The sequence below is a fragment of the Chiloscyllium plagiosum genome, unplaced genomic scaffold (assembly GCF_037043375.1).
Source record: "Chiloscyllium plagiosum isolate Xiang-an unplaced genomic scaffold, Cpla_swu_hap1 HiC_scaffold_21, whole genome shotgun sequence".
Lineage (NCBI taxonomy): Eukaryota > Metazoa > Chordata > Chondrichthyes > Orectolobiformes > Hemiscylliidae > Chiloscyllium > Chiloscyllium plagiosum.
The window spans coordinates 55352535-55375459 of NW_028270159.1; the positions used below are offsets into that span (position 1 = coordinate 55352535).

General features: G+C 46.8%; 1 long non-coding RNA gene across 1 annotated transcript; it reads right to left on the reverse strand.

Moving 5' to 3' along the window:
- Window positions 1-10764: 10764 nt before the first annotated feature.
- Window positions 10765-18543, reverse strand: LOC148146156 (uncharacterized). Its single transcript, XR_015760797.1, has 3 exons — window positions 18470-18543; window positions 16706-16790; window positions 10765-11291 (listed from the first exon to the last, which is right to left on the reverse strand). It is a non-coding gene; the product is annotated as an uncharacterized LOC148146156 (long non-coding RNA).
- Between the last annotated feature and the right edge of the window lie 4382 nt (window positions 18544-22925).

The window sequence follows — 22925 nt, forward strand, 5'->3', positions numbered from 1 at the left end:
CTCTCATCTCCCTTCCTTCATTCACTCACTCTCATCTCACTTCCTTCATTCACTCACACTCTCATCTCACTGCCCTCAGTCACTCACACTCTCATCTCACTGTCCTCATTCACTCACACTCTCCTCTCACTGTCCTCATTCACTCACACTCTCAACTCACTGTCCTTATTCACTCACACTCTCATCTCACTGTCCTCATTCACTCAAACTCTCATCTCACTGTCCTCATTCAGTCACACTCTCATCTCACTGTCCTCATTCACACACACTCTCCTCTCACTGCCCACATTCATTCACACTCTCAACTCACTTCCCTCATTCACTCACATTCTCATCACACTGTCCTCATCCACACACACTCTCATCACACTGCCCTTATTCACTCACACTCTCATCCCACTGTCCTCATTCACTCACACTCTCATCTCACTGTCCTCATTCACTCACACTCTCATCTCACTGTCCTCATTCACTCAAACTCTCATCTCACTGTCCTCATTCACTCACACTCTCATCTCACTGTCCTCATTCACTCACTCTCATCTCCCTTCCTTCATTCACTCACACTCTCATCTCACTGTCCTCATTCACTCACACTCTCATCTCACTGTCCTCATTCACTCACACTCTCATCTCACTGTCCTCATTCACTCACACTCTCATCTCACTGTCCTCATTCACTCACACTCTCATCTCACTGCCCTCATTCACTCACACTCTCATCTCACTGTCCTCATTCACTCAAACTCTCATCTCACTGTCCTCATTCACTCACACTCTCAATTCACTGTCCTCATTCACTCACTCTCCTCTCACTGTCCTCATTCACTCACACTCTCAACTCACTGTCCTTATTCACTCTCACACTCCTCTCACTGTCCTCATTCAGTCACACTCTCATCTCACTGTCCTCATTCACTCACACTCTCATCTCACTGTCCTCATTCACTCACACTCTCATCTCACTGTCCTCATTCACTCACACTCTCATCTCACTGCCCTCAGTCACTCACACTCTCATCTCACTGTCCTCATTCACTCACTCTCATCTCACTTCCTTCATTCACTCACACTCTCATCTCACTGTCCTCATTCACTCACTCTCATCTCACTTCCTTCATTCACTCACACTCTCATCTCACTGTCCTCATTCACTCACACTCTCATCTCACTGCCCTCAGTCACTCACACTCTCATCTCACTGTCCTCATTCACTCACTCTCATCTCACTTCCTTCATTCACTCACACTCTCATCTCACTGTCCTCATTCACTCACACTCTCATCTCACTGTCCTCATTCACTCACTCTCATCTCACTTCCTTCATTCACACACACTCTCATCTCACTGTCCTCATTCACTCAAACTCTCATCTCACTGTCCTCATTCACTCACACTCTCCTCTCACTGTCCTCATTCACTCACACTCTCATCACACTGTCCGCATTCACTCACACTCTCATCTCACTGTCCTCATTCACTGACACACTCATTCTCACTGCTCTCATTCATTCACACTCTCATCCCACTGTCCTCATTCACTCACATTCACATCTCACTGTCCTCATTCACTCACACTCTCCTCTCACTGTCCTCATTCACTCACACTCTCATCACACTGTCCTCATTCACTCCCACTCTCATCTCCCTGCCCTCATTCACTCACTCTCCTCTCACTGCCTACATTCATTCACACTCACATCTCACAGCCCTCATTCACTCACACTCTCCTCTCACTGTCCTCATTCACTCACACTCACATCTCACTGTCCTCATTCACGCACACTCTTCTCTCACTGCCCACATTCACTCACAGTCTCAACTCACTGGCCTCATTCACACACACTCTCCTCTCGCTGCCCACATTCATTCACACTCTCAACTCACTGTCCTCATTCACTCACACTCTCCTCTCACTGTCCTCATTCACACACACTCTCAACTCACTGTCCTCATTCACTCACACTCTCATCTCACTGCCCTCAGTCACTCACTCTCATCTCACTTCCTTCATTCACTCACACTCTCATCTCACTGTCCTCATTCACTCATACACTCATCTCACTGCCCTCAGTCACTCACACTCTCATCTCACTGTCCTCATTCACTCACTCTCATCTCACTTCCTTCATTCACTCACACTCTCATCTCACTGTCCTCATTCACTCACTCTCATCTCACTTCCTTCATTCACTCACACTCTCATCTCACTGCCCTCAGTCACTCACACTCTCATCTCACTGTCCTCATTCACTCACTCTCATCTCACTTCCTTCATTCACTCACACTCTCATCTCACTCCCCACATTCATTCACACTCTCAACTCACTGTCCTCATTCACTCACACTCTCATCTCACTGTCCTCATTCACTGACACTCTCCTCTCACTGTCCTCATTCACTCACACTCTCATCTCACTGTCCTCATTCACTCACACTCTCCTCTCACTGTCCTCATTCACTCACACTCTCCTCTCACCGGCCTCATTCACACACACTCTCCTCTCACTGCCCACATTCATTCACACTCTCAACTCACCGGCCTCATTCACACACACCCTCCTCTCACTGTCCTCATTCACACACACTCTCAACTCACTGTCCTCATTCACTCACTCTCATCTCACTTCCTTCATTCACTCACACTCTCATCTCACTGTCTTCATTCACTCACTCTCATCTCACTTCCTTCATTCACTCACACTCTCATCTCACTGTCTTCATTCACTCACTCTCATCTCACTTCCTTCATTCACTCACACTCTCATCTCACTGTCTTCATTCACTCACTCTCATCTCACTTCCTTCATTCACTCACACTCTCATCTCACTGCCCTCAGTCACTCACACTCTCATCTCACTGTCCTCATTCACTCACACTCTCCTCTCACTGTCCTCATTCACTCACACTCTCAACTCACTGTCCTTATTCACTCACACTCTCCTCTCACTGTCCTCATTCAGTCACACTCTCCTCTCACTGTCCTCATTCAGTCACACTCTCATCTCACTGTCCTCATTCACACACACTCTCCTCTCACTGCCCACATTCATTCACACTCTCAACTCACTTCCCTCATTCACTCACATTCTCATCACACTGTCCTCATCCACACACACTCTCATCACACTGCCCTTATTCACTCACACTCTCATCCCACTGTCCTCATTCACTCACTCTCCTCTCACTGTCCTCATTCAGTCACACTCTCATCCCACTGTCCTCATCCACTCACACTCTCCTCTCACTGTCCTCATTCACGCACATTCACATCTCACTGTCCTCATCCACTCACACTCTCAACTCACTGTCCTCATTCACTCACACTCTCATCTCACTGTCCTCATTCACTCACACTCTCATCTCACTGTCCTCATTCACTCACACTCTCATCTCACTGTCCTCATTCACTCACTCTCCTCTCACTGTCCTCATTCACTCACACTCTCATCTCACTGCCCTCATTCATTCACACTCTCAACTCACTGTCCTCCTTCACTCACACTCTCATCTCACTGTCCTCATTCACTCACACTCTCATCTCACTGTCCTCATTCACTCACTCTCATCTCACTTCCTTCATTCACTCACACTCTCATCTCACTGTCCTCATTCAGTCACACTCTCCTCTCACTGTCTTCATTCAATCACACTCTCAACTCACTGTCCTCATTCACTCACACTCTCCTCTCACTGTCCTCATCCACACACACTCTCATCTCACTGTCCTCATTCAGTCACACTCTCCTCTCACTGTCCTCATTCAGTCACACTCTCAACTCACTGTCCTCATTCACTCACACTCTCCTCTCACTGTCCTCATTCACACACACTCTCAACTCACTGTCCTCATTCACTCACACTCTCATCTCACTGCCCTCAGTCACTCACTCTCATCTCACTTCCTTCATTCACTCACACTCTCATCTCACTGTCCTCATTCACTCATACACTCATCTCACTGCCCTCAGTCACTCACACTCTCATCTCACTGTCCTCATTCACTCACTCTCATCTCACTTCCTTCATTCACTCACACTCTCATCTCACTGTCCTCATTCACTCACTCTCATCTCACTTCCTTCATTCACTCACACTCTCATCTCACTGCCCTCAGTCACTCACACTCTCATCTCACTGTCCTCATTCACTCACTCTCATCTCACTTCCTTCATTCACTCACACTCTCATCTCACTCCCCACATTCATTCACACTCTCAACTCACTGTCCTCATTCACTCACACTCTCATCTCACTGTCCTCATTCACTGACACTCTCCTCTCACTGTCCTCATTCACTCACACTCTCATCTCACTGTCCTCATTCACTCACACTCTCCTCTCACTGTCCTCATTCACTCACACTCTCCTCTCACCGGCCTCATTCACACACACTCTCCTCTCACTGCCCACATTCATTCACACTCTCAACTCACCGGCCTCATTCACACACACCCTCCTCTCACTGTCCTCATTCACACACACTCTCAACTCACTGTCCTCATTCACTCACTCTCATCTCACTTCCTTCATTCACTCACACTCTCATCTCACTGTCTTCATTCACTCACTCTCATCTCACTTCCTTCATTCACTCACACTCTCATCTCACTGTCTTCATTCACTCACTCTCATCTCACTTCCTTCATTCACTCACACTCTCATCTCACTGTCTTCATTCACTCACTCTCATCTCACTTCCTTCATTCACTCACACTCTCATCTCACTGCCCTCAGTCACTCACACTCTCATCTCACTGTCCTCATTCACTCACACTCTCCTCTCACTGTCCTCATTCACTCACACTCTCAACTCACTGTCCTTATTCACTCACACTCTCCTCTCACTGTCCTCATTCAGTCACACTCTCCTCTCACTGTCCTCATTCAGTCACACTCTCATCTCACTGTCCTCATTCACACACACTCTCCTCTCACTGCCCACATTCATTCACACTCTCAACTCACTTCCCTCATTCACTCACATTCTCATCACACTGTCCTCATCCACACACACTCTCATCACACTGCCCTTATTCACTCACACTCTCATCCCACTGTCCTCATTCACTCACTCTCCTCTCACTGTCCTCATTCAGTCACACTCTCATCCCACTGTCCTCATCCACTCACACTCTCCTCTCACTGTCCTCATTCACGCACATTCACATCTCACTGTCCTCATCCACTCACACTCTCAACTCACTGTCCTCATTCACTCACACTCTCATCTCACTGTCCTCATTCACTCACACTCTCATCTCACTGTCCTCATTCACTCACACTCTCATCTCACTGTCCTCATTCACTCACTCTCCTCTCACTGTCCTCATTCACTCACACTCTCATCTCACTGCCCTCATTCATTCACACTCTCAACTCACTGTCCTCCTTCACTCACACTCTCATCTCACTGTCCTCATTCACTCACACTCTCATCTCACTGTCCTCATTCACTCACTCTCATCTCACTTCCTTCATTCACTCACACTCTCATCTCACTGTCCTCATTCAGTCACACTCTCCTCTCACTGTCTTCATTCAATCACACTCTCAACTCACTGTCCTCATTCACTCACACTCTCCTCTCACTGTCCTCATCCACACACACTCTCATCTCACTGTCCTCATTCAGTCACACTCTCCTCTCACTGTCCTCATTCAGTCACACTCTCAACTCACTGTCCTCATTCACTCACACTCTCCTCTCACTGTCCTCATCCACACACACTCTCATCTCACTGTCTTCATTCACTCTCACTCTCATCTCACTGCCCTCAGTCACTCACACTCTCCTCTCACTGTCCTCATTCAGTCACACTCTCCTCTCACTGTCCTCATTCAGTCACACTCTCATCTCACTGTCCTCATTCACACACACTCTCCTCTCACTGCCCACATTCATTCACACTCTCAACTCACTTCCCTCAATCACTCACATTCTCATCACACTGTCCTCATCCACACACACTCTCATCACACTGCCCTTATTCACTCACACTCTCATCCCACTGTCCTCATTCACTCACTCTCCTCTCACTGTCCTCATTCAGTCACACTCTCATCCCACTGTCCTCATCCACTCACACTCTCCTCTCACTGTCCTCATTCACTCACATTCACATCTCACTGTCCTCATCCACTCACACTCTCAACTCACTGTCCTCATTCACTCACTCTCATCTCACTTCCTTCATTCACTCACACTCTCATCTCACTGTCTTCATTCACTCACTCTCATCTCACTTCCTTCATTCACTCACACTCTCATCTCACTGTCTTCATTCACTCACTCTCATCTCACTGTCCTCATTCACTCACTCTCATCTCCCTTCCTTCATTCACTCACTCTCATCTCACTTCCTTCATTCACTCACACTCTCAACTCACTGTCCTTATTCACTCACACTCTCATCTCACTGTCCTCATTCACTCAAACTCTCATCTCACTGTCCTCATTCAGTCACACTCTCATCTCACTGTCCTCATTCACACACACTCTCCTCTCACTGCCCACATTCATTCACACTCTCAACTCACTTCCCTCATTCACTCACATTCTCATCACACTGTCCTCATCCACACACACTCTCATTACACTGCCCTTATTCACTCACACTCTCATCCCACTGTCCTCATTCACTCACACTCTCATCTCACTGTCCTCATTCACTCACACTCTCATCTCACTGTCCTCATTCACTCAAACTCTCATCTCACTGTCCTCATTCACTCACACTCTCATCTCACTGTCCTCATTCACTCACTCTCATCTCCCTTCCTTCATTCACTCACACTCTCATCTCACTGCCCTCAGTCACTCACACTCTCATCTCACTGTCCTCATTCACTCACACTCTCCTCTCACTGTCCTCATTCACTCACACTCTCAACTCACTGTCCTTATTCACTCACACTCTCATCTCACTGTCCTCATTCACTGAAACTCTCATCTCACTGTCCTCATTCAGTCACACTCTCATCTCACTGTCCTCATTCACACACACTCTCCTCTCACTGCCCACATTCATTCACACTCTCAACTCACTTCCCTCATTCACTCACATTCTCATCACACTGTCCTCATCCACACACACTCTCATCACACTGCCCTTATTCACTCACACTCTCATCCCACTGTCCTCATTCACTCACACTCTCATCTCACTGTCCTCATTCACTCACACTCTCATCTCACTGTCCTCATTCACTCAAACTCTCATCTCACTGTCCTCATTCACTCACACTCTCATCTCACTGTCCTCATTCACTCACTCTCATCTCCCTTCCTTCATTCACTCACACTCTCATCTCACTGTCCTCATTCACTCACACTCTCATCTCACTGTCCTCATTCACTCACACTCTCATCTCACTGTCCTCATTCACTCACACTCTCATCTCACTGTCCTCATTCACTCACACTCTCATCTCACTGCCCTCATTCACTCACACTCTCATCTCACTGTCCTCATTCACTCAAACTCTCATCTCACTGTCCTCATTCACTCACACTCTCAATTCACTGTCCTCATTCACTCACTCTCCTCTCACTGTCCTCATTCACTCACACTCTCAACTCACTGTCCTTATTCACTCTCACACTCCTCTCACTGTCCTCATTCAGTCACACTCTCATCTCACTGTCCTCATTCAGTCACACTCTCATCTCACTGTCCTCATTCACTCACACTCTCATCTCACTGTCCTCATTCACTCACACTCTCATCTCACTGTCCTCATTCACTCACACTCTCATCTCACTTCCCTCATTCACTCACACTCTCATCTCACTTCCCTCATTCACTCACACTCTCATCTCACTGCCCTCAGTCACTCACACTCTCATCTCACTGTCCTCATTCACTCACTCTCATCTCACTTCCTTCATTCACTCACACTCTCATCTCACTGCCCACATTCATTCACACTCTCAACTCACTGTCCTCATTCACTCACACTCTCATCTCACTGTCCTCATTCACTGACACTCTCCTCTCACTGTCCTCATTCACTCACACTCTCATCTCACTGTCCTCATTCACTCACACTCTCCTCTCACTGTCCTCATTCACTCACACTCTCCTCTCACCGGCCTCATTCACACACACTCTCCTCTCACTGCCCACATTCATTCACACTCTCAACTCACCGGCCTCATTCACTCACTCTCATCTCACTTCCTTCATTCACTCACACTCTCATCTCACTGTCTTCATTCACTCACTCTCATCTCACTTCCTTCATTCACTCACACTCTCATCTCACTGTCTTCATTCACTCACTCTCATCTCACTTCCTTCATTCACTCACACTCTCATCTCACTGCCCTCAGTCACTCACACTCTCCTCTCACTGTCCTCATTCACTCACACTCTCAACTCACTGTCCTTATTCACTCACACTCTCCTCTCACTGTCCTCATTCAGTCACACTCTCCTCTCACTGTCCTCATTCAGTCACACTCTCATCTCACTGTCCTCATTCACACACACTCTCCTCTCACTGCCCACATTCATTCACACTCTCAACTCACTTCCCTCATTCACTCACATTCTCATCACACTGTCCTCATCCACACACACTCTCATCACACTGCCCTTATTCACTCACACTCTCATCCCACTGTCCTCATTCACTCACTCTCCTCTCACTGTCCTCATTCAGTCACACTCTCATCCCACTGTCCTCATCCACTCACACTCTCCTCTCACTGTCCTCATTCACTCACATTCACATCTCACTGTCCTCATCCACTCACACTCTCAACTCACTGTCCTCATTCACTCACACTCTCATCTCACTGTCCTCATTCACTCACACTCTCATCTCACTGTCCTCATTCACTCACACTCTCATCTCACTGTCCTCATTCACTCACTCTCCTCTCACTGTCCTCATTCACTCACACTCTCATCTCACTGCCCTCATTCATTCACACTCTCAACTCACTGTCCTCCTTCACTCACACTCTCATCTCACTGTCCTCATTCACTCACACTCTCATCTCACTGTCCTCATTCACTCACTCTCATCTCACTTCCTTCATTCACTCACACTCTCATCTCACTGTCCTCATTCAGTCACACTCTCCTCTCACTGTCCTCATTCAATCACACTCTCAACTCACTGTCCTCATTCACTCACACTCTCCTCTCACTGTCCTCATCCACACACACTCTCATCTCACTGTCCTCATTCAGTCACACTCTCCTCTCACTGTCCTCATTCAGTCACACTCTCAACTCACTGTCCTCATTCACTCACACTCTCCTCTCACTGTCCTCATCCACACACACTCTCATCTCACTGTCTTCATTCACTCTCACTCTCATCTCACTGCCCTCAGTCACTCACACTCTCCTCTCACTGTCCTCATTCACTCACACTCTCATCTCACTGTCCTCATTCACTCACACTCTCCTCTCACTGCCCTCATTCACTCACACTCTCAACTCACCGGCCTTATTCACACACACTCTCCTCTCACTGCCCACATTCATTCACACTCTCATCTCACTGTCCTCATTCACTCACACTCTCATCTCACTGTCCTCATTCACTCACACTCTCATCTCACTGTCCTCATTCACTCACACTCTCCTCTCACTGTCCTCATTCACTCACACTCTCCTCTCACTGTCCTCATTCACTCACACTCTCATCTCACTGTCCTCATTCACTCACACTCTCCTCTCACTGTCCTCATTCACTCACACTCTCATCTCACTGTCCTCATTCACTCACACTCTCATCTCACTGTCCTCATTCACTCACACTCTCATCTCACTGTCCTCATTCACTCACACTCTCCTCTCACTGTCCTCATTCACTCACACTCTCATCTCACTGTCCTCATTCACTCACACTCTCATCTCACTGTCCTCATTCACTCAAACTCTCATCTCACTGTCCTCATTCACTCACACTCTCATCTCACTGCTCTCATTCACTCACATTCTCATCTCACTGCCCTCATTCACTCACACTCACATCTCACTGCCCTCATTCACTCACACTCTCATCTCACTGCCCTCATTCACTCACACTCACATCTCACTGCCCTCCTTCATTCACACTCTCCTCTCACTGCCCTCATTCACTCACACTCTCATCTCACTGCCCTCATTCACTCACACTCACATCTCACTGCCCTCCTTCATTCACACTCTCCTCTCACTGTCCTCAATCACTCACACTCTCATCTCACTGCCATCATTCACACACACTGTCATCACACTGTCCTCATTCACTCACACTGTCATCACACTGTCCTCATTCACTCACACTCTCAACTCACTGTCCTCATTCACTCACACTCTCATCTCACTGTCCTCATTCACTCTCACTCTCTCTCACTGCCCTCATTCACTCACACTCTCATCTCACTGCCCTCATTCACTCACACTCTCCCCTCACTGTCCTCATTCACTCACACTCTCATCTCACTGTCCTCATTCACTCACACTCTCATCTCACTGTCCCCATTGACTCTCACTCTCATTTTTCTGCTCTTCATGCCACTTAATTCATCACTCAGCCTTCACTCTCTGGTCACCCTCTGATCAAGTTTCAATGAGAGTCATAATAAACGTGCACAACATTCCCACATTTTTGCAACAGGCACTTCCACGGCATGTTGAATCGATGTGTTATTCAATTATCTGATTATAAACTGTCAACCCCACCCCCTGTTTTGGTGGTATTTTGCCTGTCCATTTCAACCACCTGTGGGAAGAAGTTTGGATTCCTCACTTGTTCCGACACCATTTCCTTTGACTTTTACTATCAACCTTTCTATGTGTTCATCTCTCCCGCCTTCTAAAGCATTATTGACCTTGCCTTTTGGTTTCTTTTCTCACCTCCACCCTCCCAGTTTTAAATCTGTCACATCCCGGACAGTGCCCAGTTCTGGTGCCTCAGCATCGATATGAAACATTCCCTCTGTTTCTCCCTCCACAGATGTTTCCTAATCTGCTGAGTATTTCAAGGATTTTCTGTTTGAAATTCAGATATCCATCATCCACAGTGTTTTGCTGTGGTAACAAGGAAGAAGCGGTTTGTTTTCAAAGTAAATAGACAGCCGTTTATTTTCAGTGTTTGGGACCGAGCTGTTCTCACAAACCCATATCACAAATGATTTTCTTCTTGCTGACATAGCGTTTCCTGCCCTTCTTCTTCACTCTCCTCACTATCCGTGTCTTGTCTTGCACGAGAAGTTCACTCCGTCGTTTAATTTCTTCTCTTGTGAGAATACCGTCCGCTCCTGCTGCTAAAAAGTCTAAATCATCTGGAAGAGAAGAATAGCAGGATTGGACACAATTCCCAATGGTACTGAATTCTGGACTGATTACATGGTGCTCTGGACTAGTTACTGGGGGCCTGAGTGAATGGTACTAGCACCATACTTTGTTATATAGAGAATACTGAGGCTATCAGTTCTGACAATTAATCAGTTGTAAATCAATTCCAGCAGCACACCATTTGCTGTTAAAAAGGCAGAAGTCAGGAAATTTGGGAAGGTTCCCTGCTCCTCCAGATGCTGTGCTGCAACAAGAAGGTTGGCTTGGGCAGGGTAGCTTTTTGTAGACCAGTACAGACAGCATGGGCTGGCTGGCAGTAAAGTTCGCATAATAACTACAATAACAGAATCTTACTGAAACAAATGGAAGAGTGTGGAGTTGGTATACAAATGTGATAGGTAGCCACAAAATGCACATAAAAAGAAAGAGTGTGTGTCACATTCAATCATTGTAATTAGTAGCCTTATGAACGGTAATAACCCTTACAAGGCCCATGGAGAATCACTAATTAATCTACCTGTCGAGCTGTTCCCTTGGTAACAGGCAATAGCCTGCCCACCTCAAACTCATCACCTGAGCCTGGTTTGGGGCCCTCTTGTGGCACAGTGGTAACATCCCTTACTCCTGCATCGGAGGTCTGGGTTCAAGTCCACCCTGTTCCAGAGGTGTGTAATGATATCTCTGAACAGGTTGATTCAAAAAAAAAGGTAAGATAAAAAAAATAGAAAATGAGGTCAGGATGAGGGCACTGTTGTGGTACAATGGTGGTATCTCTATCCCTGGACAGGAAGTTTAAAGTCCTGCCCATTTCCAAGGTGTGTAATAACACTCTGAACCAGTTGATTAGAGAAATAGGTTAATAAAAAATTAAAAACATTAAAGAGCTGTGTTCTTCTCCTTATCTCTCCCTGGTTTGCCCTTCTGCAATTTGCATGTAAATTAAGAAAAAAAATGAGGCCTGTGTTAACGGCTTTTGTCGCGTGGTGGTAGAATATCCTTGCCTCTGAGCTAGGAGGCCTCAGTTCACATCCCATCTGCTCCAGTGGTGCATAATGATATCTTATGAAATAATAGAATCCTTACAGAATGAAAGCAGTCCACTCAGCCCATCGAGTTCACACCAACCGTCTGAAGACCAGCCCACCCAGACTTACTCTTACTCTGTACCTGTAACGCTGCATTTCCCATGGCTGCACAGCCTGAACATCCCTGGACACTCCGGGCAATTCAGCATGGCCAATTCACCAGACCTGCACAGCTTTGGACTGTGGGAGGAAACCGGAGCACCCAGAGGAAACCCACGCAGACACGGGGAGAATGTGCAAACTCCACACAGACAGTTGCCCGAGACAGGAATCGAACCCGGGTCCCCGGCGCTGTGAGGCAGCAGTGCTAACCACTGAGCCACCGTGCTGCCTCTCTGAGGAGGTTGATTAGAAAAAAGTGGAAATCAGACCCAGGTGGGAGTCTCTCGGAGTGCAGTGGTAATGTCCCTGCCTCCAAGCTATGAGCCCTAGGTTTAAGTCCCACCTGCTTCAGAGGTGTGCCAGCATGTCTCTGAACAGGAGGATTTGAAAATATTATAAAGCAAACCCAGACGCAAAAATAATACAAAGTAGACGCAGGGAATGGACTCTTGTGATCCAGCAGTAATGTCCCTACCTGGGAGCTTGGCAGCCTGGGTTAAAATCCTAGCTGCTCCAGAGGTGTGTTATAACATCTGTGAACAGGTTGATTCAGAAATAAAGCCAACCCAGTGATGGGTCTGCAGGCTGTGACAAACCTATGCCCACCACGATGAGTGGCTCTGATTTTGTGTTCAATCAGAAATGACATTCCTTTTCAGTCAAGTTTCCTTACTCATTTATAAAAGAATCCCTATAGTGTGGGAACTGGCCCTTCAGCCCAACAAGTCCATACTGACCCTCCACAGTGTAACCCACCTAGACCCATTCCCTTACCCTAGGATCCTAAATTTAGACCCAACCACTGCACTTAACCTACACATCCTTGAATACAGTGGGCAATTTAGCATGGCCAATTCACCACCCGGCACAGCTTGGATTGTGGGAAGAAACCCACACAGACACGGGGAGAATGTGCAAACCCCACACAGATAGTTGTCCGAGGCTGGAATGGAATCCAGTTCCCTGGTGCTGTGAGGCAGAAGTGCTAACCACTGAGCCACCGTGCTGCCCCTTGTTATTACATGAAGAATAGTAATTTTATTTTAGAATGAATTGAAGTTAAAAGGTCAGAAGATCTTTTCTAATACATGTCAATATACATGAAAGTATAAAAGACCCTAGAACTACAACAGATGTGCAGACTTCTCAGTGTCAGAGTGAAATTCTGAAGAATAAATGAGAAAGAACCCTATTCTATCACAATGAGATGTGAGGGGGTGAACTGTGAGCCCTATTGTGTGTCAATGGTCATGGGCCCTTTGTAAGGACAATGAAAGTCACTGAATCACAGAAGTGTTACAGTGCAGAGGTAGCCATTCAGCCCATCCTGACTACACCAGCTCCTCAAGTTAAGGTTATTACCAGGTGCCAATTTCTTGCTTTTTCCCCATATCCCTGCACACTATTTCTGACCAAATAATCATCCAACATCCTCTTTAATACCTCAACTGAACCTACCTCTACCATATTCCCGGGTAATATATTCCATTATTTCTAGACTGCATTTGAGATTTTTCAAAGAAAAGCAGAAAGGCTTGATGACGGTAACACTTTTCAAAAATATATACACAGATTTCCAAAAGGTGTTTGATAAAGTACCACACAACTCTCGTGTATGGAATGTAATAGGTTATTGCATAAAAGGTAAAGTAGCAATGATACAGTAGCAGTCGCTACAAAATTGGCTGAGAGATGTGAAACAGAGATCTAGGACCAATGGATATTTTTCGGGATGGAGGAACGTTTGCAGTGGAGTTTGCCAGTGCTTGGGACCTTTGTTCTCCCTGAAATATATTGATGATCTAGATCTTGGTGTGTGTGGGACAGTTTCAAGGTTTACGGATGACATTAAACCTGGGAAGAATTGTAGACTGGGAGGAGGACAGTGTGGTGCTCCATAAGGACATTGACAAGTTGGTGGCGTGGGCAGGTGAGGTTCAACGCAGAGAAATGTGACGTGGTGCACTTTGATCAGAAGAACATTGAAAAACAATAGAAAATACAGGGTACAACTCAAAAGGGAATGCAGGAGCACGGGGACCTCCCACAAGGGGGTTTGCAAATGGGGCCAGCCGGGTGGTGGATAATGGGAGTAGAATATTTAGGTGGTTAGTTTTAACTGGCACAGATGTGATGGGCCAAAGGGCCTTTATCTGTGGTGTGGATCTTGATGACTCCGAGGTAGCTGTGTACGTGTGTGCACAGACCAGTGAAGGTGGCAGGCAGGTAGAACGGATGTCTTAATGCTGAACTAACTCTCCGGCTCTTACAACTGTACAGATTCAATCCTTCAGATTTGAATTATTTTTGAAAAAGCCAAAAGAAAGGGGTGGTACAGTGGTTAGCACTGCTGCCTCACACCTTCAGGGACCCTGGGTTCAATTCCAGCCTTGGGCGACTCTCTGTGTGGAGTCTGCATATTCTCCAGGTGTTCCGGTTTCCTCCCACAGTCCACAAATGTACAGGCTAGTCGGATTGGCCATGTTTCTAGGGATGTGCAGGCTAGGTGGATTAGCCGTGGGAAACGCAGGGTTACGGGGATGGATGGATGTTCTTTGGAGAGTCAGTATGGACTCAATGGGCCAAATGCCTTGGCTTCCACACTGTAGTGATTCTATGAAGTGTTTTTCTTATTTTTCATCTCTTTTATCTCTCTCTGTCTCAACTGTCTGTCAACAAGCTGTTGTTTGTACATTATCTGGAAGTATGAAATACTTTAAAGCCAAGAGTGGGCAGTGATACACATTTTGTATGAAACATGAGCAAAGATGTTGCGCTGTATCCTCATGCCATTCTCCTGGAGGACATTGGGAAGAATTGGAAGGATTTGCAGTTTGATTCAGAACGAAAGTCCAAAACTGAACGACAGCAAAGGAACAGCCTTTCAGCTCTCCAAGCCTGTGCCAATCATCATGCCCTAACTAAACTAATGAACAAACCTCTGCCCTTATTCGGTCCCTATCCCTCTGATCCCTCCCTATTCATGTCACCGTCCAGATGCCTCTTAAATGTCACCAAGGTACCTGTTTCCACCACCACTTCTGGCAGTGTGTTCTGGGCTCCTACCATTCTCTGTGTGAAAAACTTCCCTCGCACACCTCCCTTAAACTTTTCCCTCTCTCACCTCGAACCTGTGCCCCCTCATAATTGAGACTTCAATCCTGGGAAAAAGCCTCAATCGACCTTAGCTATGCCTTTCATAATTTTGTAGATTTTTATCAGATCTCCTCTCAGCCACTGTCTTTCCAGTGAAAACAATCCTAAACGTTTTAACCTTTCGTCATAGCCAACGCCCTCAAGACTGGGTAACATCCTGGTGAACTTTCACTCTCTCCAAAGCTTCCACCTCCTTCTGGTAGTGTGGTGACCAAAACTTCATACAGTTCTCCAAATGTGGCTGAACAAGGGTTTTATATAGCTGCAATGTGGTTTGTCAATTCTAATAATCCATACCCCAGCTGATGAAGGCAGGCACGCCATATGTCTCCTTAATCACCTTGGCCACATGTGCTGCCACTTTTAGGGAATTGTGGACCTGCATGCCCATATCCGTCTGCATGTTAATGTTCCTAAAGGTCCTGGCATTTACAGTATAATTCACACCGAAATGCGATCCTCCAAAATGCATCATCTTGCCTTTGTCTGGATTAAACTCCATCTGCCATTTCTGTGCCCAAGTCACCAGTCTACCTATATCCTGTTGTATGCTTTCACAATCGTTGACACTATCAGCAACACCAACAATCTTCGTGTCACCTGCAAACTTACTCATCAGACCACCCACATTTCCCTCCAGATCATTTATATATGTATTACAAACAACGCAGGACCTAAGACTGATCTCTGTGGAACACCACTAGTTACCGGTCACCATTCTGAAAAACACCCTTCCACTGCTACCCTCTATGACCAAGGTGGTTTTGTATCCTTCCAGCCAACCCAACCTGAAGCCCATTGATTTTAGATCTTGTACCAAAAAGTCTGTTAAGGTGAAATATGAGCTCTCCATCCAGGGCTGAAACCATCTTTATCCCTTTAGGTCTAGACAATGAGGATTTTGCATGGTCTCACAAGCCATACTTCAGGGGCAGGGGATGAGGCAGGAGGATGAAATCATTCAACGTCGTTCCATGCATCTTCATGAAAAAAAGAATAAAGAGACAGCTCTAATTGTACATCAGCCCTCGGTCTGGGAGACTGTGTGGAACACTCACCGTGGATTTCAAAGTCATCTACATCAACCATGACATTTCTGTTCATTTCATTCTCACCAAATGTCTTCTCAATTAATTCTGTTAACTGAATTAGATAAGAGAGACAAGTTAATTCTTATCAACTTGACAAGTTAATAAAGGATAGGTTAGATAGTCAGTTTATTTTGTAATTGGTATATTTTGTGACTGGATGACTGGGATGATGTTGCAAATGTTCATATCTGCAGCTGAGATAGGTAAACTGTGTTTGACAATTAAGTCATAAAACACAGTCTCAGGCTGCACTAATCTTGAGTTTTCTGGATCTTCTAAGATGTATATTGTCTACTTTGCTGTCCTCTCCCAAGACCCAATATTGGATTCAGACACCTTGGAAGTTAGTTAGTAATGAACATTTGCTCGGTAAGATTCTACAGCTGGTTCTGAAGACTAAAACCTCCTAATCGCACACTCTCCTAAAGTTGTTAAAAACTATTACACTCTGCCCCAAACCCCTTGCTCATCTTGTGTGAAATAGTTTAAACTAATTCCCTTATGCCTTTCTGTTTAGGGGCTGTGTCCCGCTGTTTACAACAATGTCGAATGTGTCAGCAGAATCCAATTATCCATTTCCTTCAAAATCTCCAATGCGTCTCTATGTCTCTGAGATTCTTGACTTCCCCAACAATGACCTAAAGCTGGCTGAAAGGAGATTTACTGTCATTACTTTGGGATGTGGAGTTTGTAGTTATACAGCTGAGGACCAATGTATTACCTTGTCCTCCTACTCTGGAAGTCTTTTGCCCTTCTACTTTTAAAACTTCCCCATTTAGTGTATTCCTTCTGCCTACTAAAACATAAAGGGCCCAATGGCAGCACAAGTCCCTCACTCACACTGGAATTAAACATCATCAAACACCAAGTTACAATTTGAAAGTACAAGCTTTCGGAACACTGCTCCTTCATCAGGTAGCTAATCGGGCAGGACACATAGCACACAGAATTTACAGTAAAAGATCAAAGTGCCCTCGAACTGAGGCAATGTGTTACACCAACCTAAATGGCTGTTAAGTCTTTGATCACTGAGAATGGGGATGCAGGTTTTGACTGATTGATTTATAAATCCCAGAATTTCTTTCAAGTCACATCACTGAGATAACTTAAGGTTTTATCAGTATATAAAAAAACGGTGCCATCTCAGCTCAGACAATACATTAAAGGTGAGAGGTTAGAGCCTGTCTGTATCCCAACCTACAGTCAGACTGGTTCTATTTCCACAGTAGGAATTTATACAATGTTACATGGACTGACTGCCTACAGATTGTGCGCTTTTTGAACAAAATAGAATGTACCTGCAATTACAATTCAGCAAATTCAAATTCGCCCCATCGACGGGAGTGTGTGTGTGAGGGAGAGGGAAAGTGTTTGTGTGGGGGAGAGAGAGAGTGTGTGTGTGTCTCTGTGGGAGAGAGGGAGAGAGTGTATAAGTGCATGCATAATAACATACTCCCACTCTCTCCCTCACACGCACATAAGTCAGTTGTATGTCACTTTGACCTTTTACTTATAAATTCTGTGTCCTATGTATCCTGCCCCATTAGCTACCTGATGAAGGTGCACCACTCTGAAAGCTAGTATTTTCAAATAAACCTGTTGGACTATAACTCAGTGTCGTGCGATTTTTAACTTTGTCCACTCCAGTCCAACTCCGGCCCCTCTCCTCACACTGAGGACAGTTCAGACCAGGGATACAATGAGATTCACGGTAACGTGACTGCACATTACCTTCTGTTGTTCAGTTGACATCCACTCGTCAATGACGAAGTTTCTAACTTTGTTCTCCAAGAAAATTAACTTTTCCTCACAGATTTGTAACTTCTCATAGGTGTCCTGTGGTTCACCAGTAGATATCTGAGACACAAAACAGAGCCAGCTGGATTGTTTACTGTAGGTACAGTTCCATTCAGAAAAAGCAATGACCATCTTCAATAAGAGACAATCTAACCATTGCCCCTTGTCATTCAATGATGTTACCATCGCTGCGTCCCCCATTATCAACATCTTGGGAGGTACCATTGACCAGAAATTCAGCTGGCCTCACCACATAAATACAGTGGCTACAAGAGCAGGTCAGGGGCTAGGAATACTGCAGTGAGTAATTCCCCTCCTGACTCCCCAAAGCCTGTTCACCATCTACAAGGTACAAATCAGGAGTATAATGGAATACTCCCACTTGCCTGAATCAGTGCAGCTTCAACAACACTCAAGAGGTTTGACACCATCCAGGACAATGCACCCCGTTTGACTGGCACCAGATCCACAAGTATCCACTCTGTCCTTTTTTTCTAGATTAGATTACTTAGATTAGATTACTTACAGTGTGGAATCAGGCCCTTCGGCCCAACAAGTCCACACTGACCCGTCGAAGCACAACCCACCCAGACCCCATTCTCCTACATTTACCCCTACACCTAACACTACGGGCAATTTAGCATGGCCAGTTCACCTGACCTGCACATCTTTGGACTGTGGGAGGAAACCGGAGCACCCGGAGGAAACCCACGCAGACACGGGGAGAATGTGCAAACTCCACACAGTCAGTCGCCTGAGGCAGGAATTGAACCTGGGTCTCTGGCGCTGTGAGGCAGCAGTGCTAACCACTGTGCCACCATGCTGCCCACACTTTCTTCCACCGACGTTCAGTAGCACCAGTCAGTACCATCTACAAGGTGCACTGCAGAAATTTGTCAAAGATCTTTAGACAGCACCTTCCATGACCACTTCCATCTGGAAGGCAACGGCAAAAGATACATGGGACTATTACCATCTTCAAGTTCCCCTCCAAGCCACTCACCATGCTGACTTGGAAATATATCGCTATTCATTCATTGTGGCTGGGTCAAAATCCTAGAATTCCCTCCCTATTAGCATTGTGGGTCTACTTACAGCACAAGGACTGCAGTGGTTCAAGAAGGCAGCTCACCACCACCTTCTCAAGGGCAATAAATGTTTCCTGTTCAGGTGCTATTCCCCAAAACTAAAGTGCAGTAAACGCCTCATGCAGAAGAAATCAATTAAAAGTACAAGAAAGTAAATACCCCCAAAAAATGAGGGTTCTTGTGCACAGCTAGTGTCCCATCCTCTGGGACAGAAGATCTGCATAGAGAGGCATATCTTAAACTGGATGAGCAAATTGGTTCCATATGTCTTCAAAAGATGAGGGACTAGGGGTATGGGTGTGACTGGGGTTGAGACACGTATTAGCAAAACTGCACCCCAGTGAGTCAATGCGTCTATGACTGTATCCCAGTGAGAGTCAGTGTGTGTGGGACTATACCCCAGTGAGTCAGTGTGTATGGGACTATATCCCAGTGAGAGTCAGTCAGTGTGTGTGGGAGTGTACTCCAGTGAGAGTCAGTGTGTGTGGGACTATACCCCAGTGAGAGTCAGTGTGTATGGGACTATACCCCAGTGAGAGTCAGTGTGTATGGGACTATATCCCAGTGAGAGTCAGTGTGTATGGGACTATATCCCAGTGAGAGTCAGTGTGTGTGGGACTATACCCCAGTGAGAGTCAGTGTGTATGGGACTATACCCCAGTGAGAGTCAGTGTGTATGGGACTATACCCCAGTGAGAGTCAGTGTGTATGGGACTATACCCCAGTGAGAGTCAGTGTGTATGGGACTATATCCCAGTGAGAGTCAGTCAGTGTGTGTGGGAGTGTACTCCAGTGAGTTAGTGTGTGTGGGAGCCGTACCCCAGTGAGAGTCAGTGTGTGTGGGACTATACCCCAGTGAGTCAGTGTGTATGGGACTATATCCCAGTGAGAGTCAGTGTGTGTGGGACTATACCCCAGTGAGTCAGTGTGTATGGGACTATATCCCAGTGAGAGTCAGTGTGTGTGGGACTATACCCCAGTGAGTCAGTGTGTGTGGGAGTGTACTCCAGTGAGTTAGTGTGTGTGAGAGCCGTCCCCCAGTGAGAGTCAGTGTGTGTGCGACTGTGCCCCAGTGAGAGTCAGTGTGTGTGTGGGACTGTACCCCAGTGAGAGTCAGTGTGTGTATGGGAGCAGTACCCCTGTGAGGGTCAGTGTGTGTGGGACTGTACCCCAGTGAGAGTCAGTGTGTGTATGGGAGCAGTACCCCAGTAAGAGTCAGTGTGTGTGGGACTATAACTCAGTGAGTCAGTGTATGTGGGACTATACCCCAGTGAAAGTCAGTGTGTGGGGGACGATACACCAGTGAGAGTCAGTGTGTGTGGGACTATACCCCAGTGAGAGTCAGTGCGTGTGGGACTGTACCCAGTGAGAGTCAGTGTGTATGGGACTGTATCCTATTGAGAGTCAGTGTGTTTGTGGTACTATACCCCAGTGAGTCAGTGTGTGTGGAACTATACCCCAGTGAGAGTCAGTGTGTGGGGGACGATACACCAGTGAGAGTCAGTGTGTGTGGCACTATACCCCAGTGAGAGTCAGTGCGTGTGGGACTGTACCCAGTGAGAGTCAGTGTGTATGGGACTGTATCCTATTGAGAGTCAGTGTGTTTGTGGTACTATACCCCAGTGAGTCAGTGTGTGTGGAACTATACCCCAGTGAGAGTCAATGTGTGTGGGACTATACCCCAGTGAGAGTCAGTCAGTGTGTGTGGGACGGTACTCCAGTGAGAGTCAGTGTGTGTGGGACTATACCCCAGTGAGAGTTAGTGTGTGTAGAACGATACCCCAGTGAGAGTCAGTGTGTGTGGGACTATACCCCAGTGAGAGTCAGTCAGTGTGTGTGGGACGGTACTCCAGTGAGAGTCAGTGTGTGTGGGACTATACCCCAGTGAGAGTCAGTCAGTGTGTGTGGGACGGTACTCCAGTGAGAGTCAGTGTGTGTGGGACTATACCCCAGTGAGAGTTAGTGTGTGTAGAACAATACCCCAGTGAGAGTCAGTGTGTGTGGGACTATACCCCAGTGAGTCAGAGAGTGTGGAATTGTACCTCAGTGAGAGTCAGTGTGTGTGGGACCCTGTACCCCAGTGAGAGTCAGTGTGTATGGGACTATACCCCAGTAAGTCAGTGTGTGTGGGATTGTACCCCAGTGAGAGTCAGTGTGCATGGGACTGTACTCCAGTGAGAGTCAGTGTGTGTGTGTGGGAGCCGTACCCCAGTAAGAGTCAGTGTGTGTGTGACTGTGCCCCAGTGAGAATCAGTGTGTGTGGGACTGTACTCCAGTGAGAGTCAGTGTGTGTGTGGGAGCCGTACCCCAGTAAGAGTCAGTGTGTGTGGGACTGTATCCCAGTGAGAGTACCCCAGTGAGAGTCAGTGTGTGTGGGACTGTACCCCAGTGAGAGTCAGTGTGTGTGGGACTGTACGCCAGTGAGAGTCAGTGTGTGTGGGACTGTATCCCAGTGAGAGTACCCCAGTGAGAGTCAGTGTGTGTGGGACTGTACGCCAGTGAGAGTCAGTGTGTGTGGGACTGTACCCCAGGGAGAGACAGTGTGTGGGACTGTACCCTATTGAGGGTCAGTGTGTGTGGCACTGTACCCCAGTGAGAGTTAGTGTGTGTGGGACTGTACCCCAGTGAGAGTCAGTGTGTGTGGAACTATACCCCAGCGAGTCAGTGTGTGTGGGACTATACCCCAGTGAGAGTCAGTGTGTGGGGGACTATACACCAGTAAGAGTCAGTGCGTGTGGGACTGTACCCCATTGAGAATCAATGTGTATGGGACTGTATCCCAGTGAGAGTCAGTGTGAGTGGGACTGTATCCCAGTGAGAGTCAGGGTGTGTGTGGGACTATACCCTAGTGAGTCAGTGTGTGTGGGACTGTATCCCAGTGAGAGGCAGGGTGTGTGTGGGACTATACCCTAGTGAGTCAGTGTGTGTGGGACTGTATCCCAGTGAGAGGCAGGGTGTGTGTGGGACTATACTCCAGTGAGTCAGTGTGTGTGGGACTGTACCCCAGTGAGTCAGTGTGTGGCACTATACCCCAGTGAGTGTCAGTGTGTATGGGACTATACCCCAGTGAGTCAGTGTGTGTGGGACTATATCCCAGTGAGAGTCAGTGTGTGTGGAACAGTACCCCCGTGAGAGTCATTGTGTGTGGGACTATATCCCAGTGAGATTCAGTGTGTGTGTGGGACGATACCCCAGTGAGAGTCAGTGTGTGTGGCACTATACCCCAGTGAGAGTCATTGTGTGTGGGACTGTATCCCAGTGAGAGTCAGTGTGTGTGGAACAGTACCCCCGTGAGAGTCATT